The sequence below is a fragment of the Equus przewalskii genome, chromosome 29 (genome assembly GCF_037783145.1).
Source record: "Equus przewalskii isolate Varuska chromosome 29, EquPr2, whole genome shotgun sequence".
Classification (NCBI taxonomy): domain Eukaryota; kingdom Metazoa; phylum Chordata; class Mammalia; order Perissodactyla; family Equidae; genus Equus; species Equus przewalskii.
Window position 1 is genome coordinate 22,857,334 of NC_091859.1, and position 20,453 is coordinate 22,877,786.

At 38.6% G+C, this 20,453-nt stretch overlaps 1 protein-coding gene and 1 long non-coding RNA gene across 2 annotated transcripts in view; one reads left to right on the plus strand and one right to left on the minus strand.

Moving 5' to 3' along the window:
- LOC139080381 (uncharacterized) overlaps positions 1–1,823 on the plus strand; it is a 130,672-nt gene extending 128,849 nt beyond the window's left edge. Inside the window, exon 18 of the mRNA XM_070600687.1 lies at positions 1,629–1,823. The gene's annotated coding sequence lies outside the window, so the exon portion shown is untranslated. The remainder of the gene's footprint in view (positions 1–1,628) is intronic.
- On the minus strand, positions 1,658–17,906 carry LOC139080382 (uncharacterized). Its single transcript, XR_011534864.1, has 3 exons — positions 17,806–17,906; positions 16,426–16,530; positions 1,658–1,715 (listed from the first exon to the last, which is right to left on the minus strand). It is a non-coding gene; the product is annotated as an uncharacterized lncRNA (long non-coding RNA).
- Between the last annotated feature and the right edge of the window lie 2,547 nt (positions 17,907–20,453).

The window sequence follows — 20,453 nt, forward strand, 5'->3', positions numbered from 1 at the left end:
CCTAAGCTTCGGATTTTCCATCTCTAAACCAGTTCTCAGAATCAGATCTCCCAGGGGTACCTACTCCAGAAACGGCTGCCCCAGACCTTGTTCTTACAGATTAGACTATCCTTGGATTTGAAATACTGATGGTCAAAGGGTAGAGTGGGATGGGGTTTGAGAAAATCTCTCATAATTCTGCTAGATGCCTCTACTCTTCATGACCTTCCATAAAAGAGGCCCCAAGACACATGACAATCCACTGATCCCAGGCCTCTTTAGGTTTCTTTTCACCATTAGTCCTTATCAAGATAAATATAAAATAAATTGGTTGGTTTCAGGGAATAATATTAGCCCTCATGGTTCATTCTTTTACTCCATTAGGTCTTTTCTCTTTCATGTGTTTAACTGGGCATTAAGAAAAAAAACTTTCTAGCCAAAAGATATAAAAATATTCTGGAAGCATGTTTTAGCTGTGAAAATATAAGCAACTTATTGGTTGCCTATAATCAGGTTAAACAATGAAGGCTTAATAAATATTGGTGACTTAATTTCTTACTTGATTAAGTTCTAAGTCTTTATAGTGACCCACAAGGCCCAATAAGGCCTGCATTTGTCCCCTCTCTCTGAACTCATCTGCCCCTAGTTCAACCAGTTCAGCCTCACTGACTTTGTGGAATTCTGTAAATATAGCAAATGTGCCTCTATTTCAGAGACTTTGAAATTGCTGTTCCCTCTACCTAGAATACTCTTCCTGGATAGCTACATGTCTTACCCCCTCATTGACTCAGGCTTCTGCTCAAAAGTCCCCTTATCATTGAGACATACCAAAACTATCCTCTATAAAATAATAAGTCCACTTCTCCAGACTCCCATCACCTTACCCTGATTCATTTTTCTGTATAGATGACACTTTTCATATTTTCCTGCTTTTAAAACTGATTGGTTGATTGTCTTTCCTCATTAGAACATAAGCTGCAGGAAGCCAAGGAATGGATCTGTCTCTTTAATTTACTGCTTTATCACTAGAGCCTAGAATTGTGTCTGCACATAGTAGACACTCAAATATATATTGAATGAAGTAATACTTATCTGGCATCTATGTGTAGGGATATTAGCGTTATATATCATGACCACAAAGAATCACTTGTATTTCTCACCATTTGAATTAACCATGCTTTAAGCATTATCTTCTTGTAAGGCATATAGCTTTTCTTTTCCACTTTCCCCTCTTATAAATAATAGTGTGATGTGCATCTTTGCCCATCAACTTTCATCCCAAATCTTCCTTGGGATAAATTCTGAGTTGCAGTATTATGGAGTCAGAAGTTAATGGGCATCTTTATGGCTCCTCCTTTACATTCCCAAATTGCTTTCCAGCAGGTTGTACCAAACCACACTCCTAGCAGAGGGTAAATGTCAGAAAACTTTTGTTTGACTTTTTTTAATCAGTATTATGCTGATTTCTTCCCAGTGAACCAGATTCCCGTGCTCTCTCAGTTCTTTCACCTTATTCTTCCTGAGAATATCAAATTGTGCTATTTTTATTTACTTTTTCAACTTTGATTCTAGATCTACGCTTAAAGAAATTATTTTAGGAATCAGAGAAAGTCAGAAATTATATTTTTGAATTCCTCTACTCTGCATAGGAGGAAATGAAATTCCAAGATCATACTACCGGCTGCAAGCAAGGCTAGGAGTGAGGGCCTCAGGACTGCTAACTCTCAACTCAGCACCTGGAAACATTGGAAAACCATGAGTCAGATAACAAGAATCAGAGTACACCATGCTAATCCTAAACATCAGTGTCTGCCTGTTCCTTAGTAAAATTGATGTCAAAATGTCCTCAAGAGTGTCTCTTGATGTTGAGAGATTAGATATATTTAGGTGTGTAAGATATAACTTTCAAGTTGAACTACCTGTTCCACTTGCTGTGTTAATTTGTTCTAGGATCCTTTGTTAACCTTAGTCTCTCTTGCACAATCTGGCTCATTCACATCTATCTTCTCTCTGAATTTCATAAAATTACAAGGCAACCAAGAAACGAGTAGCATTTCTTGCATTTCTTTGAATATAAGTAAAACAATTAGATAGCTGGTCTTTTTACCAAAGAAGAAGGTCTTATGTTTCTCTGGAGCTAATGCAAATTGTCATTTGGCGACTTTTTGGGAATGACTATTCAAACTAGTGTACGTTTGTAAAAGCTATACCCCTCTGAAGACATCTGTCTTCATTGATAAATGCACATAATCTCCCATTTCTCTGAAGAGAAATGTATACTAGTGAAAAACTTGGAATTATATTTTACCTTTTCTTAGAAATTCTCAAAACTGATTCTATATTTTTTTCTCACTTGTACATGCCTTCATAAGATTTCTTTTCAGATAAAGTGTCCTTACCTTATTCATGAATTGAATTATTTTGAGAATGTCATGGCTAAAGATCAAACAGTGGTGAACATTCATGGTAAACAAGAATAATTAACAGAACTCAGTTTTTTCCAGACAGATCTTGAGGGATGAATCAATTGATAGCTTAAATAGGGCACCACATCCTGATAAAAAGCATTAGTATATGAATATATACCTTAACCTGGGTGCCTACTCTAAGCACAAGAAGCCTGAAATTCCAAACCATGGAGAATACACTATTATTTACTGATAGGCATTAATGTTTCTAAAGAAAAGGCAAGAGCTATGTAAAATAAACAAATAACTCAAATTGACAGAGACCTCCAAAGGGAACTAGAATGAATGAATTTAGTAGTTCTTTACCATAGTCACATGAGGTGGGTGTGTACATGTGGGTGTACCCATTTGTTTCAAGAGCACAAGTTTATTTTAAATTCAAGGGCAGAAAGTTGTGAGGCTCATCTGAAGGAAACCAGCCTTTGCACAAATAATACACATGATTTTGCAAATTTTATCTTTACTTTAAATATGTATTTCTTGGTTATGGCTCTTTCTTATCTAGATTATGGAAAATGATTTCGGTAAACATCCCTTAGGTCTATCAAAGTCAAATCTTTAAAGCTGGCTGGAGCCTCAACGTCTGTCAGCAGCTCTACCCCTCTCAAGTCTAGAAAATAACCTTCTCTTAGGATATTTATGGCGTCATCCCCTCTCACTGCATTTCCATACTATCTTCCCCTCCACGGTGCACGGGAACTAAGAAAATAGTAATCCACCAGTAGCCTATTTCGGGCCATGTCTTTTACACATATGATCTCAATGAATCCTGCCAACAACCTCACCAGGAAGTTATTGTCCTCATTTTTTTTTTTTCATATTTGGAAACTGGGGGTCAGAGAGGTTGTGATTGAACAGGCTGCTTTTCACAGTATTCTTATTATATCCTGATGTCAGTCCTCAGACCCAGGGCGTGACTCTTTCTAGGCATGCCTGTTAATAAGATATTGTCTCTCAGCTCCAAACCCACCTTTGATGTTTTGTATATGGTGATACAATAGGGTCCTTCCACTCCTACTTCTCCTCAGAGTTTTGAAAAACCCCTCTACACACACCCCTTCCCTTGTTTCCTCTAGTGGTTGAACCTGCCCAGGAAAGGGAGGACTTGTGATCCCCAATCACTGCCCTCCCCGCCAGCTGCTTCTTTCTGTCCATTGTGGTCTTTTCCCATAATTCTTGCTAAAGGTCAGAAAGATGCTAGAAAAAGCAGGGATGCTCTATTAGGGCAAAATGTCCTCTGAGTACCTGAGCAGTAAGTTTCCTGCCTCCCATGAAGGAAGTAAAGAATTAGGGGTCACTGGGCCTATGTGGGGAGGCTTTCTAGATCTCCCCCACTTCCTTGTGTAGACAGGGCAGTTGAGGAAGGTCTGTATCCTACGTCTACTAGGGCAGAGGACATCAAGAGTAAAGGAGAATGAAGGAGTAGATATTTCAAAGTAACTCAGCCATCCTTTTGCAATCCACAGAAGTTTTTGATAACAGAATACAGAGCACATTGTCCAATGGTGGCTGGTGAACATGACAGAATTATAGTCAGAGAGCCCAACTCTGCTCCCGGCAACATGTGTAAACAGGAGAAGGTCGGTTACCCTCTTGAAGCCCAAGTTCCTCATCTGTAACCTGAGGATAAATTCCATCCTTCTCGTTTCAGGCTGTTTCAAGGCTCAGCTCAAGTGATACATAAGCAGAAATGCTCGGGTGAACTACAGCACTTTCGAGATGTAGCATCTAGAGGATTATTAGGTTGGAAATTGACACAAAATGGCAAAAATATAATTCCACCTGATGTTTAATGTGGAGATTTTAAGTTCATTCACTGGTTCCTGTGCCAAGCCCTGTTCCAGGGGTTAGGGATGTTGCCAGGAACAAGGCAGGCACAGTTTTCAGTGGGGACTGATGGTGTGGGAGGAAGATACATACTGAACAAGTAGTCCAAGTGGGATGAGTGTTATGAAAAGCGATGCCCAGGCTTCCACGGATATATGAGAGGCTCCTTTGGCGGATCAGAGAAGTCCTCCCTAGAGACGTCACATTTAATCCTGGTTTCAGAGGGAGGAGGCCACAACTTCCAGAGTATCACAAAACTAGAGTACACAGAGCTGATATTCTCATTCTCTGATTTCCATACCTTACATAAGGATTCAAAGTTGCTGTTTCTACTGTCACTCAGATGTAAAAATAAAATTAAAAGGAATTCTTAGGCTAAGGATGATAACTTTTTACGCAAAGTATTTTCCATTCCAATCCTCCTTGTCTAGCCGAGCAAGGCTCAGTATCTCCTGAACTATGACTGCGAGATGCCACTCCATTTCTCCTGATAGGTATAAAACAAACGCCATATCTCCATTTCTTTGAGGGGATAAAAATGCATTTTCCTATCACTGCATAAGCAAACCAAGGGCTTCCCTCTAAGAGTTAAGGACAAGTCAACTCCTTCAGCTACTTTTCTAAATAAATCTCTCCTCTCCTTCATGTACCAAAGTTTTTCAGAGAATTGCCATTGTGACCTTGGATAAGTTATGTAACCTCTCCATGGAGGAAGAGTAGACCACAGGATGTTTCTTATAGGGTTGCTGTAAAGGGTAAATGAGTTAGGACTTAAAATAGTGCCTGGGACATGGGAAATGTTATACAAGTGTAAGCTAATATTATTATGATTGTAACCACCATCTCCTTTTTCTTTCCTCCTCCTTACTCTCAGTTCGCTCCAATTTGCTTATAACCCATGACTCATATCCATAAACAGCTCTTGTTAAGGTCACCAATAACTTCCATGTAGCTGAATCTAAGCATCTATTTCAGTTCTTATTATTGACTTCTCCATAGCAATCTACCCTGTTGATCAGTGCCTTTTAAAAATATATATTCTCTTCTGTTGACATCTATGACACAACAATTTCCTATTTTTCTTTTTATCTCTCTAGCTACAGCTCCATTTCTTTTGCTGGCTTTTCCATCTCTGCCCAAATATTTAATAGGAAGTTATTCAAGATTTGGGCCTGGGTCTTTTCCTCTTCTCTCCCTAGGTCAGCCGTTTCAGGCCTGTGACTTCAATAATTTCTTCCATGATCTCTTTTCTGAGTTCCAAATCCATATATGTAACTACCTTCTAGACATCGCCACTAGTATGTTTCAAAGGTATAGCACTTGCAACACATTCAAAATAAATTAGTTACCTTCTGCCCTACACTTGGGCGTCCTCCATGATTTCTCATCTCAGCAAATTATATCCATTGTGTAAAGCAGAAACCCAGGAATAATTCTTCACACAGTTCTTACCCCATTTCTATTCTAATTTCAAGTTATATCTCTTATGTATCTATTGAATCCACCCACTTGTCTCTGTTCCCACTGCCACTACCCAGGGTCAATATGCCAGAGTGACTGTATCAGCCTACAGCTTGGCATTTCCAATCTGTTCTGCACCCTCTCTGGGCCTCCAGTCTTACTGTTCAGCCAGACATATCTCTTCAAATTCAAGTCTGACATGTCAACTTCCTCTCCTTCTTAAAATCTTTAAAGGGTTGGGGCCAGCCGCCAACAAATAAATATGTGGCCAAGTGCTTAAGTTCCTGCCCTCCTTTTCTGTGGCCCAGATCTTCACCAGTTCAGATCCTGGGCATGGACCTACGCACCACTCATCAAGCCATGCTGAGTCAGTGTCCCACATAGCACAACCAGAAGGACTTACAACTATGTACTGGGGAGTTTTGGGGAGAAGAAGAAGAAAATAAAAAAAAGGAAGATTGACAAGAGATGTTAGCTCACGTGCCAATCTTTAAAAAAAAACAACATAACCTTTTAAGGGTTTTCCAGTGCTGTTAGGGTAAAGGCCAAAGTCATCATCGTGGCCTCCAAGGTGCTATAGGATCTAGACCCTGCCTACCTCTCCCGCCTCTCTGTCCCCTTTGCTCTGTTCACTCTGTTCCCCTTAACATCTCTCAGTCCTTCAAACATATTTCTTCCTATCCACCTCTTTATGTTCATGACTGCCTCCATCTGGAAGGCTCCCCAAGCTTACTACTCTACCTCCCTCTTTCTAGGGAAGGACATCTATTCAACCTTTAGACTCTCCTCCTTCCATTTGCCACCTCCTCATCTTGCCAGTCTAGATCAGATTCATCTGTTACATATTCCCAGCAAAGTATGTTCCTTTTTTTCAGGAGATTTGACTCAGTTTGTAATTAACTGAATAACGAATAATGTAATTATTCATTGTGTGATTAATTAATATTTTTTATCCTCAAATATAGCTTGTCTCCATGAAAGAAAGGACTGTTTCCGGTCTTGCCCTTATTTTTCTCCATCACTTGCCAGAGGGCCTGTTACATAGAAGGAACTCAACATTTGTTGAACAATTGAATGAATGATTTCCCTGTCCTGGGTTGTTATTAGAATATTTCATATTTCTTTTCAAAACCCTCAAGTCCCATCCAAAGTTTGATCTTACCATATTCCAAGAAAGCTTTGAAAATTATAATAGAATTTTTGGCTAAAACATAGCAAGAGTTCCTTTTTAATAGATGTGGTTTTTCTATAAAAGTGAGATTCATTAAAGCAGAAGTTGAAAGATTTTGTGTAAACATCCTCAAATCAAGTATACAAGATTCAAATAGGAGCACAGCTGCAATCAATTTAAAACCTAAATTGTATTTCTACATCAACAAAGTTATAGAAAAATGAGTCATTAAGTAATTGCTATTGTGACATAGATTCATGCTATAGTTGAAGTATTTTGCACAGCTGTAATCTCAAACTACCTTGAAGTTTCCCACATTTTTTAATTTTCTGATTGATTAAATGAATTATTTGACATTTTGGCAGATCATAGAAATTGCTTAATAAAGACTCCTTTCATTCCTCATTATTTGCTCTCTCTGAGCTGAACGCAAATTCTTTAGAAACAAAGGAGTGATATTTCCTTTTCTATAATTTTATTTCAGTCTTGTATTTTTACTGATAATAGTTGCAGTTCCCGCACACAAATTTCACATTATTAACTTAGATAGCATTCTCTCTAATTAAAATATAATGCATAATAAGATATGAACTTCATATCACATTCAGACTTTTATATTCTTGTCATTTGTGCAGAGGATTAAGTAGCTTCACTTTCTTGTCATTGAAACAAAGGATTTTTTAAAAAACCCTCACCAATGATGGAAAATTTCTTCAGTTTTGGCTGCCAATGCATCCTTTGGGAGACTAGGTATTTCCAGGTGGCCAATTAAAAGATGGTTTCAACAGTGTTTATACCGACTAGACTGGCTGTAGGAGGGCTTTTTGTTCCAAGCTCATTTTCTCTAGTCTATCCGGTTAGTACTGATTACATAAATATTATATTGTTGTCCCTTATCCACTGGGACACCCACAGACTTCCCTTTACAACCTTCATCCAGCTTCTGGCTTGTGTGAAGTTCCTTAGCGTAGCCTCTCTAATCAGATTCTCATGCCTACTCAAGAAGAGAGGGTATTTGTTATGGGGCTGATGCGGAGAAAGGCTACCCCTGCCAATAGTCCTACTAAGTGATAGGAGCTGCAATGGCATTAGAAATAGACGCTGAAAAGACGCTGACTTCTCTTTAGCACAAGATACTCAGACTCAAGTCGGAGAAACAAGGTAATAGTATAATAACTGCTATATTGGATGATTTCACCATCCCTTACCCAGACTTGGCAAGCAGGGAAAGCTTGTCGAGGAAGTAATATCTCAGCTGAGATTTGAAGGACAAGTAGGAGGAAAACCAATGAAAAGGGATGGAGGAGGAATGTACAGCATTCAGAATGAAGCAGCAGTGTATGTGAAGCTTGGAAACATCATCCACCCTGACAAGATTCAAGATATGCAATCAGTTCAGTATGACCCAAGCACAGCTTATAAAAGGGGTAGCTAAAAAAAAAGCGATTCAAGTTGATACCTGAAGGCTGTGTCAAATAAGGAGCTCCTATTTTATCTTTCCATGCAATAGAGAGCCACTTAAGATTCAGAGACAGGGAAGACTATGATCAGCTTTGCCTCTCAAGAAATTCTAGTTGCAAGGGTAGAAGGAATAAGATAAGATGGAGGCAGGGAGACCCACTAGGAGGTTGAGGCAGTAATCCTGGAGAAAATTTATCAGGACCCGAACTACTGTGATAGCAGTGGAGATGAAGACAACAGGGGACATATTAGAAAGCTATTTAGGAGGTATATCAAGGCAGGAATTTGCAACCATTGAACACAGGCGGGGAAGAAGTGGCGTGGAGGGTAATGCTTAGGCTTCCTTGGGCTTCTGTGTGGATGGTATCACAGTCCGCGAGATAACATATGCTCCCTATTGGCAGCGCTAATTAAAAATAGCTGGACACACTCCTGGATCCTGGAAACTTTAAGCAGAGGGATCCATTGCGTTCCTTAGCCAGAAGCTGTCTTCTCTTGAAGAGATTTGAGAATGAGGCCTTTTTCTTCCATAGGGGGTCTTCAGTTAGGGGGTCTTATATGTTCTCATGCCCCCCTCCTCCTTTTATAACACATATCAGACTGTGCTGCAATTGTCCCTTTGCTTAACTGTTTTCCTCCCCAGTCTGTGAACCCCTTTTGATCAGAAATCGTGTCTTATGAATCGTTACTCAGACATGCATGAACTCAACAATGTAGGCAACATTCTTAGCGTCTACCACGTGTTGGGCACTAATTCACTGTATGCTCAGGACCTTGCATAGTGCCAGGCACCCAACAGACCCTCAATCAATGTTCAATGAGTTGAATTCAGCCTGGCATATGAGTTAGCTGGCTGTGGGTCAAAGATTTTCACTCCAATGTACGGAAATCTCAGAGTGCAAGTTCTTTGCAGACAGGTTATCTAGACTAGCCTTTATACTCATGTGGTGCGAGGACCAATAACCTGGCATCGCCTGGGAGTGTGTTAGAAAAACAGAATCTCAGGCCCCATTCCGACCTAGTGAATCAGGATCTGCATTGTAATAAGAGGAGATCTGTGTGCATGGTAAGGTTTGGGAAGCTTGACTCTGGAGAGTCAGTCTGAATTGCTTTAGCTCACAGATGATTAATGTGCGAAAAGGTGACTCCCCAATATTCCCTGATTATGCCTGAGTGTGCTCCAGTCCAAGTGAAACTTCCTTCTTCACGTACTGCCACCACTGAACTCCAGTCACAAAGGGGCAAGTTTTCCTCCTGTCTTGTTCTATCAGTCTCTGACCCTTCTGGTTAGGCTGCATTGTGGTAATATCCAACTTAGAGAGCAGTAATGTCTGCTATTTTTCCAGAATAGTAGTGATTAACTATTGGTGCTTTGCAATCAATTAAATCTGTGTTCAAATCCTGACTCTGTCACTGATTATTGGGATAACGTAGCTGCTTTATTTCATTTTCTAAGCACCCATTTTCCCATCAGTAAAATGGGGATAACAATAGCACCCACGTCATAGGATCATGGTGAGCAATAAATGAGGTATTAAGTGCCTAATTCAGTAGTGACACACGAAACTCACTAAATTTATCTACAAAAATTCCATTTATGGAAATCCTTTTCAATACTTATTTAATAACATTTATTGAAGATCTATGATGTATACAGCCTCGTAGCACAGAGGATGCAAAGATGCATACCTTAAGCCTAATAAAAGAGATCAAATAACAAATAGACAAATTATTCTCCTAAAAAGGAGCATCTACTAAGTGCCGTGGGTATGGTCTGTTGTTATAGGTCAGTGGTTCTCAACGTGGCTTTTATAAAATATTGACGCTGGACCCCACCCCCAGAAATTTTAATTCAAATGGCCTGGGCATCTGGTATTTTTTAAGTTCATTCTGGATGGTTCTATGTGTAGCAGGTTTCAGACCACAGACATAAGAAATCCAATGAGGACGAAATTATTTAAGAATGAGATTCCTGAAGAAGGCTTCTTGCAGAAAGGGTTATCTTTAGGGAGGAATATGATAATTTTTAAACTTATTAAGCACCATAGTTTTTATCATAAAAATTAAAATGGTAAAGACTATTTTGAAAAAAATAAGCAAACTTGCCCCGAGTTTCATCATTCTTTTATTTCTATGTAGTTTTCTCTCTTCTTTTGTCTTTATGCATGCATATGTGTCATGCTAAAGCAGAACTAGTCAATGGAAATACAATGTGAGCCACAAATTCAAGCCACATGTATAATTTAAAATTTCCCAAGATTTACATTATAAAAATTAAAAAGATACAGCAATTTTAATAATATATTTCATTTAACCTAATATATACAAATATTATCATTCCAATGTATAATCAATATAAAGTTGATGAAATATAATATATTCTTTTTGCACGCTAAATTTGCAAAATCCAGTGTGTATTTTATACTTAATGCAAATCTTAATTCAGACTAGCCTCATTTCAAGTGCTCGATAGCCACATGTGGCTCATGGCTACCAGGTTGGACAGCATAGTTCTAGAAGGTATGGTCTATTCAAGACACAGAAGGGATTCAGAAGTCATGAATATGTTTTAACTATTATTGTTCTTTTTGTTGTCGTTCTTGCTATTGAGATCTGGTACAAGACAAATCTCATAGAGTCAGACCACAACGTAGATTACCTCGAATACTGGGTTAAGGAATCTGAAATTTATTTAATGGCCATGAGAAAACACTGGCGATTTTGAATAAGAATATTAATTTAGCTGGGATGTGTTAGATGAATTGGAAGAAAGGGCAGTTGGAGGTGAGAAGACCAATTAGAAGTCCAAGGGAGAGTAATTATGACGTGGATTCCAGCCAAGGCAGGGAAATGAGAAGAAAAGAACAAATGGGATAATGTTCACAAAGACATGGTGATTGATTTAATTTGGGATGGGAGTAGAGAAACAACAGAGTCAAAGATGACTCCTTGGCAGATGGGAAAGTCAGGCACAAGCATTTGTCTAGCACGTACAGGAGTGATTCTGTCCAGTTTTAGTCGCGCTGAATTTGAAATCCAAGCAAGATGACTTCCCGATGCAAATGTCTAGCCAGTGATGACTGGAATGTAGGCTTGGAGTTTACCTCTAGTGAGAGTCTCTTCTACAAAGGAGAGAGTAGAAAATGTAACAGAGGAGATGTGTAGGGGAACATAAAAGCTGTCTTTGATTACCTAAAGAACCGGTATTTGGGAAAATGGACCTAGTTTACCAGTGTGGCTCTGCAAAGCATAAGTGGTGTTAGTTGGGAAAGTAATAGAGAGGCAGAGCTGAGTTTCATGTGTAAATAAATTATCTAACACTTAGATAATTGTCCATACATAGAATATGTGGCCTCAAAGGTAGTAAATTTCTTGGACCTTTTTTAGAGCAAACATTTAGAAATAAAAGCACACGTAAATACAAATCAGATGCCTTTCTTCCTTTCTAAGTAGACTTTGCATCAGTTCTATAAAAGCTTATTTAAACTCCAGTCTTAAACAGGTACTCTGAGCAGACTGTTAACATCTATTAAACTCTTTTTTGATAAGTTGCTGGGCTTATGCCATACCCATTTGTAGTTTAACCATTGGCAGACAGGTTTCATTAGCCTTCCTGGATTCATCCTTCCTCTCTGCTCTCTGAGCCTTTCTGACAGAGAGTATCCTTTCAGCACGTGGTTCCTCTGTTCTCCAGCCAGGGATCGATCTTCTTTTGGCTTTCTTTTCTCTAGCCTACCAATGGGAACTATTAAGAAGGCATGTGTGTTTTGGTTTCTAGGGAGGGTTCATTATTCCCTTTACTCCTTCTTCTTCTCCTTAGATTGAAGCAGAATCAATAAAAGGAACACTTAGACAATTATAGCGTTAAGTTGTGGTATGATTTTGGTATGATGTGAAAAGAAGTAAAATCGGAAACTGCCTGGTCTTTCTCTCTCTCCCTCTTTTCCATTGTATCACTTCCTTCTTCCATCCCTCCCTCCTTTCCCTCCTCCTCCTCCTTTTCTCTTAGATCTTTTTCTTATTTTGGCTTGACATTGGAAACACTAGTGATTAGAAAGGGACCTAGGGATAAGAATTCTTTCCCTTCCACCTTCATCTTTTTGGAAAACAAGCAGGAGTCTGGGAGGATTGGGGTCATTCCTGATGACACCATTGTGTTTTCTCTTTTTGTTTTTGCCCAAATCCTGAAAGAAAAGAAGTTTTGTGGATGCACGTGGCCCAGGCTATTAACTAAAATCCTCCATTAGAGACAGTACAATGTAGTAAGTAAGAGCGTAGACTCTGGAGTCAGGCTGTCAAGTTCAGTCCTAGCTCGACCACTCATGAGCTATGTGTCCCCGGTCAGATAGCTTAACCTCTGTGTTTCTCCCATTTCTGACCTGTAAAACAGGGATGCATCATTTCTACCACCATGTGACTGGTACTGAGAATAAGGCAGGAACAATATAGATAACATCCCTGTTCTGATAGAACATACATTGTAGCAAAGAAGACAGAAAACAAACAAATAAACATATGATTTGATGAGTGGTGATAAAAGCAAAGAAGAAAATCAATACAAGGTAAAAGGATAGAGAGTGATGGAAGGGGTACTCATTTTTGTGGAACAATCAGGTAAAGGTTTTGCGAGGAGTAATGTTTCAGCAAAGACCCTGTATATATCTGGGTGAAACACAGCCAAACTCAGGGAGCAGCAGGTATAAGGCCCTGATGAAGGAAGCTTCTCTGAGTATTTAAGGAACAGCCAGGAGACCAGCATAATTCAAGTAGAGTGAGAGAGGAGAGGCTAGCAGGAGATGACGCAAGAAAGTAGAGAGAGGACCAAGCACTTATGGCCTGTAGGCCATGGAACAGGGATTGGATGATATTCTGAGTGACATAGAAAGCCACTACAGAGGAGTCAGAGATGACTGTGAAGTATTTGCCAGTGCAATTGGGATTCTGTGTAAAGTTGTCATTTACTGAGGTGAGAGAAGATTGAGGGAGAAGCAGAATGGCAAGATCAAGAGTTAACTAGGCACATTAAATTTGAGATGCCTATTAAATTTTTAATTGGAAAGTCAAGAAAGAAGTTTAAAACATACATTTAGAGTTCAAATGCTGCTGTGAGTCTATATAAGGGGACAACTGAGGATTGACCATTGAATTTGATTCAGAGAGGTCATTAGTGACCTGGACAGGAATATTTCAATATTTTAATATTTCAGTATTTCAATAGGAGGATGAAAGCCTGACAGCAGGGAGTTAGAGAGGATGGGAAGATTCTGCTTCAGGCTATGATGGTTGAGCTTGTATCAAACCAAACTCCTGCTAAAATAACTAGAAAAGCTAGATTAAAAAAAAATCTATTTGAAGATATCTGATCTATGCTAACCCTGAGAGTACTTGAGAAGTCAAGATGCAGAAAGAAAGAAAGTACACTGAGAGAAGTTCAATATTTGATGGTAGGGTTTTTTTTTTTTTTTCCACATAAGGCATTTGCCTATTCTTAAGGTGTACCAGGAATAGAGGCTGGGAGACCAAGCAGAAAGTGATAGCCAAGGAAATGAGAAGTTGACCAGACCTGTGAACAGTCTAACGGAGGTGTAGAACAAAAAATTAGAGGTGGGAGGATTGGCAAACAACTCAGGAGTCCATTTGGGAACACTGAAGGGCTTCACCCTAAGAGTAAGAGCACCCAGAAATAGATCAACCTTCCCAAAGGCCAAAGCCCAGCTTTTACTCACCTCAACCAAAGACTGGGGTAACTGTCTTTCTAGAAGCAAAAATGAATCCTCTGAAGCAGAGCCATCCAAGAGAACTTTGTGTGATGACGGAAATGTTCTGTATCTGTTCTTTCTAATGAGGTAGCTACTAGCCACATGTGGCTATTGAGCACTTGAAATGTGACTAGTATGACTGAGGAAAAAATTTTTAATTTTATTATTAATTTAAGTTTAAGTAATCACATGTGTCTAATTGCTATCATAGTGGACAGTGTAGCTCTGGAGGAAGATAACATCATGCAGAGCCTCAAATTATTCTATAACTTTTTATACATGTCCACTTTCAATCAAAAATTACTAGGAATGTTAGACTATAAGAGGAAATGACCAAAAAAACAAGACAAACATACTAATAAAACCACAGATGATCCAAATGTACTAACTATGATTAATATATTAAAAAATCTTAATGAAAAGATGGAGAATTTCAGCAGAACACTGATACTAGAAAAATAGAAATAAATGGTAATTCTAGAACAGAAAACTTAAAAACTCAGTAGATAAATTTGATTGGAGATTAGAAATAACTGATGGGAATATTAGTGAACTGGAAGACAGGTCGATAGAAAATGTCTGGATTGAAGTACAGAGAAAGAAGAACAGAAAATACAGAAAAGCATCTATAAGGCATGTGAAATGTAGTGAAAAGGTCTAGATTACACATAATTGAAGTACCAGACGGAGAGGAGAGAGAATGGGGTATAAACAACTATTCAACAGATAAGAATTTTCCAAACTGATGAAAGGCTTACCACATTCAGGAGGGGTGAGCTATGAACATTCTTAAATTTCAGGGTCCTGGATTTGCACTAATTCTATAATTTCCTTTCCTATATCCCATATTAGTTCTCGGCCTAAATGAATCAAAGCACTGTATCTCTGACCATAGCAATAGAAGCTGGCATGAATTATGTACAATGTTGAATTGGTTATCAGGTTATTCCTATAAATCTGGGTAGTAGACCTTAATAGAGCAATCACAGTTAGAAAAATTACACATAACAGAACAATTCATTGAAGAGAATATAAAAGAAAACAAGTAATTATTTTGTGTTGAATACCTGACTTCCCTCCTTACCACACTGGAAACTGCCAGCATTAAAGAGAATGTGCTGGGGCCAGCCTGGTGGCGCAGTGATTAAGTTCACATATTGTGCTTCAGCGGCCCGGGGTTCACCGGTTCGGGTCCCAGGTGTGGATCTATGCACTACTTGGCAAGCCATGCTGTGGCAGGTGTCCCACATATAAAGTAGAGGAAGATGGGCATGGATGTTAGTTCAGGGCCAGTCTTCCTCAGCAAAAAGAGGAAGATTGGTGGCAGATGTTAGCTCAGGACCAATCTTCCTCAAAAAAAAAAAAGTGCTAATTCTAAATACTTATTCACCTCCATTTTGTTTTAAGACAATAGGCTGGACTATGTACTGAAAAGAAATCCGCATCCTAGTTCTCTTTTCCACATTAATCAGAAATACTTCACTGATTTGAACTTTTATTTTAGGAGGAGGATGTAGAGAATGAAATACTGACAATGAACCAAACACTTGCAATAGAAAGCTTAGTGGAACTAGAAAAGACCTAAAAGCTATCTAGCCCGGGGAGTTCTGGAGGTTTGGAAGAGGATGGGGCTAGTTGGGGTGGGCACCAGGTCAGTAGGGGCTCCTCTGATTCCTTCCTCAGCCAGAGCTGTCCTGGGTGTCCAACTGTGATTTTATTGGAAGGAATGTTTCCACTGATTACATGAAGAGAAAAAAAAACACTTTGCAAATTAAATGGCAGCCACTGGTCTAGTCCAACCCACTCAGTCAGGAAACTGCCTCAGAGAAGAGAACAGCAAAGCTTTATATTAGAATTTTGTGGAGCTTCACAGCAAATTTTTTCTTCTGCAAACAAACCCCCAAGGTTTATCCAGTAGGAGTGTTCATGTGCGAAACCTTACACTAGTCAGGTTGAAAGAATTACCGGGATAATTTTACTGGCAAATAAATCAATAATCTCAAATGATTTAGCATGGGACTAATGACACTTTATATCATTTTAAGTACAGTTCAAGTTCTTAATTACAGACTCTCTAGAGACTTAGAAAAATGGCTAGAGTAATAGCAAGTCATTAATTCTAAGGAAACACAGCTTCCTGGGCCACACCTGCTAGGTACATGCAATTTTCAGGTTAATATGGACTATCAGAAATTAATAATTTCCCTGTTCTTAAGCCACAGTGAACTCCTGAAATCCCACCCCAGCTGCACGGCTGTCCACAGTGGTTCATGTAAATATCTTGTGTTGATATGCTTACATTTCGTAACTTTCAGAGGCTGAGAAAATTCAGTCCATGCATTGGGTATTGTACACAGAATAAGTAGAAGCTGGCTCCTCAGAACTGCACATTCTAAAAATGAATCTTTTAAGAGAAGTAATGTGTGCTTAGTGCAAAATTACAGAAGAGAAAATAAAATATGTCACTTCCCCCATAACTCTTTCACTTCCAACTACAAAAGTTGAGTAAACAGTAATTCACTTCTTTTTATCACTTCATATAAGTCTGATGGGCTAAGAAACATACTTATGTTCATTTTCTTCAGCCTTGATCAAATTATCCTTCAGCTTTAACTATGAAAGTCTTCAGATCTTCTCGTTCTTAGAATTCAGGCAGAATTTTGCCTCCATAAGCCACAAGTATGACATGACTGTAAGAAGATAATTGCTGCCATACAATGCTTCCGTGTTCTTTAATATCAGGATGGAGATAATAACAGCTAACATTGGGTACCAGCAGCATGCCTTGTCACGTGTTTTACATGCATTATCCCTACATAATCCACCCACAGCCCTATAAATACTGTAATGATACATGTTTTATAAATTCAGAAACTTAGGTTCAGGAAAAAAGAAAGAAACAGTCCAACGCCAGAGTCCACATTGGCTAAGCTGGACCTGGAACGCTGCTTTTTCTTCCAAAATCCATGCCTGAAAGACTATAATATTTAACTTTGCTGGCAATACTGTGGCCAGGAAAAACGTTATCTCACATTTGCGTCGTAATGCTTCGTATTTGCAAAGTCTTTCATATCACTTTATCATATTTGATCCACAAAACTCTCTAATGAGGTAGGAAGGTGAGGAACATTAGACATAAAGAGATCGTGATGTGCCCAAAATTCTGTACATTTTGTACTCCAAAGCCCAAGTTCTTCCCACTAAGCCACACTTTTCCCCATGCAGTAAAATACTAAATAACAATGAAATATGTAAACCACGTGCCAAGGCACTGTTCCTCTCTGCCATTATTCTGTTTGAAAATCTTAACATTTCTTTAACATTTTTATGTCTACAGTAATGTTACTAGGCCCACAATTGTCCTAATTTTCTATTTAGAATTGTCTTTCCGTTATGCACTGTCCCAAGCATCTACATTCATTCATTCAGGAGCCCTGTAGAGCATTCCTTTATACTTTTCTGGCTATTCTCAATACCACTAACCTAGTACAAGATCTCTTCATTTCACCCCTGAATTACTACAGCTTCCCAATCTTCTTTTATGACTTTTTTAGAAGAGTTTTAAGTTTACAACCAAATTGAGGGGAAGGTACCGTGATTTCCCGTATACCCCATGCTCCTACACAAGCACAGGCTCTCCAATTATCAATGTCACTCGCCAAAATGATGCATTTCTTACCATGGATAAGCTCACATTGACACAGCGTAATCACCCAAAGTCTATAGTTTACCAGAGGGTTCACTCTTGGTGGTGTGCATTCTATAGGTTTGGACAAATGTATAATGACATACATCCATCATTATGATGTCATACAGAGTATTTTCACTGCTCCGAAATCCTCTGTGCTATGCCTGTTTGTCTCTCCCACCCCCTCTCACTAGGCAACCTCTAATCTTTTTACTATGTTCAGAGTTTTGCCTTTTCCAAAAGGTCATATAGTTGGAATAATATAGTATATAGCCTTTTCACTTAATAATATGCATTTGAGTTTCCTCCATGTATTTTTATGGCTTGTTAGCTCATTTCCCTTTAGCACTGATTAATATTCCATTGTCTGTATGTACCACACTTTATTTATCCATTCACCTACTAAAGGACATCTTAGTTGCTTCCAAGTTTTTGCAATTACGAATAAAACTGCTATAAACATCCATGCGCAGGTTTTGTATGGACGTAACTTTTCAACTCCTTTGAGGATACCAAGGAACATGATTGCTGGATCGTATAGTCAGAAAATGTTTAGTTTGTAAGAAGCCACACTGTCTTCCAAAGTGGCTATACCGTTTTTCCTTTCCACCAGCAATGAATGAGAGCTCATTTTGCTCTGCATCCTCATGAACGTTTTGTATGGTCAGCATTCCAGATTTTGGCCATTCTAATAGGTGTGCAGTGGTATTTCACTGTTGTTTTAATTTGTATTTCTCTGATGACACATGATGTGGAGTATCTTGTCATATACTTATTTGCCACCTGTATATCTTCTCTGGTGAGGTATCTGTTAAGGTCTTTGGTCTATGTTTTAAACAGACTTTTGGTTTTTTCCCCTATTGTTGAATTTTAAAAGCTCTTTGTATCTTTCGGATAGCAGTCCTCTATCAGATGTGTCTTTTGCAAATATTTTTCCCATTCTTTGGTTTGTCTTCTCATTCTCTTGACATTGTCTTCCACAGAGCAGAATTTTTTAATTCTTTCAACTGGTGAGAGAATTCAATTATTTCTTTCATGGATGGTGTCCTTGGTGTTGTATATAAAAAGGCATCATCATATCCAAGGTCATCTAGGTTTTCTCCTATATTATCTTCTAGGATTTTTTTTTCCTGCAGAAGATTCGCCCTGAGCTAACATCTGTTGCCAATCTCCCTCTTTTTGTATGTGGGTCACTGCCACAGCATGAACACTGAGGAGTTGTGTAGGTCCATACCTGGGAACTGAACCCAGACTGCCAAAGCAAAGCATGCAAACTTAGCCCTTAGGCCATAGGTCCAGCCCCTCTTCTAGGATTTTTATAGTTTTGCATTTTACATTTTAGGTCTATGATCCATTTTGAATAAATTTTTGTGAGGGGTATAACGTTGGTGCCTAGATTCACTTTTTTGCATGTGGATGTCCAGTTGTTCCAATATCATTTGTCAAAGACACTATTTTTGCTCTACTGTGTCTCCTTTGCTCCTTCATCAATGATCAGTTGGCTGTTTGTATGGGGGTTCATTTCTGGGCACTGTATTCTGTTCCATTGATCTATTGGTCTATTCTTTCACGAATATCACATGGTCTTGTCTTGATTACTGTAGCTTTATAGTAAGTCTTCATGTTGGGCAGGGTCAGTCCTCCAACTTTGTTCTCCAATATTTGTTGGCTGTTTTGGGTCTTCCAAACAATCTTCTTGCCTCCTCCAATTTTACTTATCATCTGCCTTCTATATAGTGCTTTCCCTTAGCTGTATGCTTTTGTGAAAAGTAACATCATCTGACAAGTTCTGCTTCTTCTCTGTAATTAAAGCATTTATGTTATTTTTAAAATGCCAAAGTTTCTTAATATTCTGGTATTCTCTGATTCTTAACACACTCTTTTTACCAGATCACCACCTGCTTAACCTTCCATGGCTCCCATTACCTGCATTATAAACTCCAATATTTTTAAACTTAAGGAAATGTTCTTCTTAAATTAAGTCCAAGTTTATCTTTCCAGTCTCTTATCCCTTTGTTTTATTCATTATTTACTCCATGAATGTCAAGTTGGTGCCAGGCTGCATACCATGTTCTTCCTGCTCCCATAATCTTTCTCCTTAAACCTTATAACCTTCCCTACAGAGAGCTCTAGGAGACCACTACAAATAGAAGAGTACAGTCTGAGACAATAAAATAAACATGCTTAAAATATTTGAAGAGATAAAAGAAGGAACAGAATCAATAGTGGAAAAATCGGACCTTATGAAATATAATATGAGGAAGACTTGAAAAAGAACTAGAGTTTCTATGATGAGAAAACAAATGGACAGATTACAGCAAAGATTAAATATAGCCGAAAAGAGAATCAGTGAACTGGAAGTTTGATTTGGAGAAATCATCCATAATGCAAAACAGAGAGATGAAGAAGTAGAAAATTTAAAAGAGCATTTAAAGATATGAAAGCCAGAATGAGAAATTCCAAGAATACCTTTCCCAAGAGTTTTGAGGAATGAAGGAATTGAGGAGGTGATTACAGAGAAACAATGGCTGAAAATTTTTCTTAATTAAAAAGAACATGTAAACCCATAAATAGAAGAAACACTGGTTAGAAAGCTATTGCAGAAAATAAAAATAAATCTACTCCTACATAGATCTTAG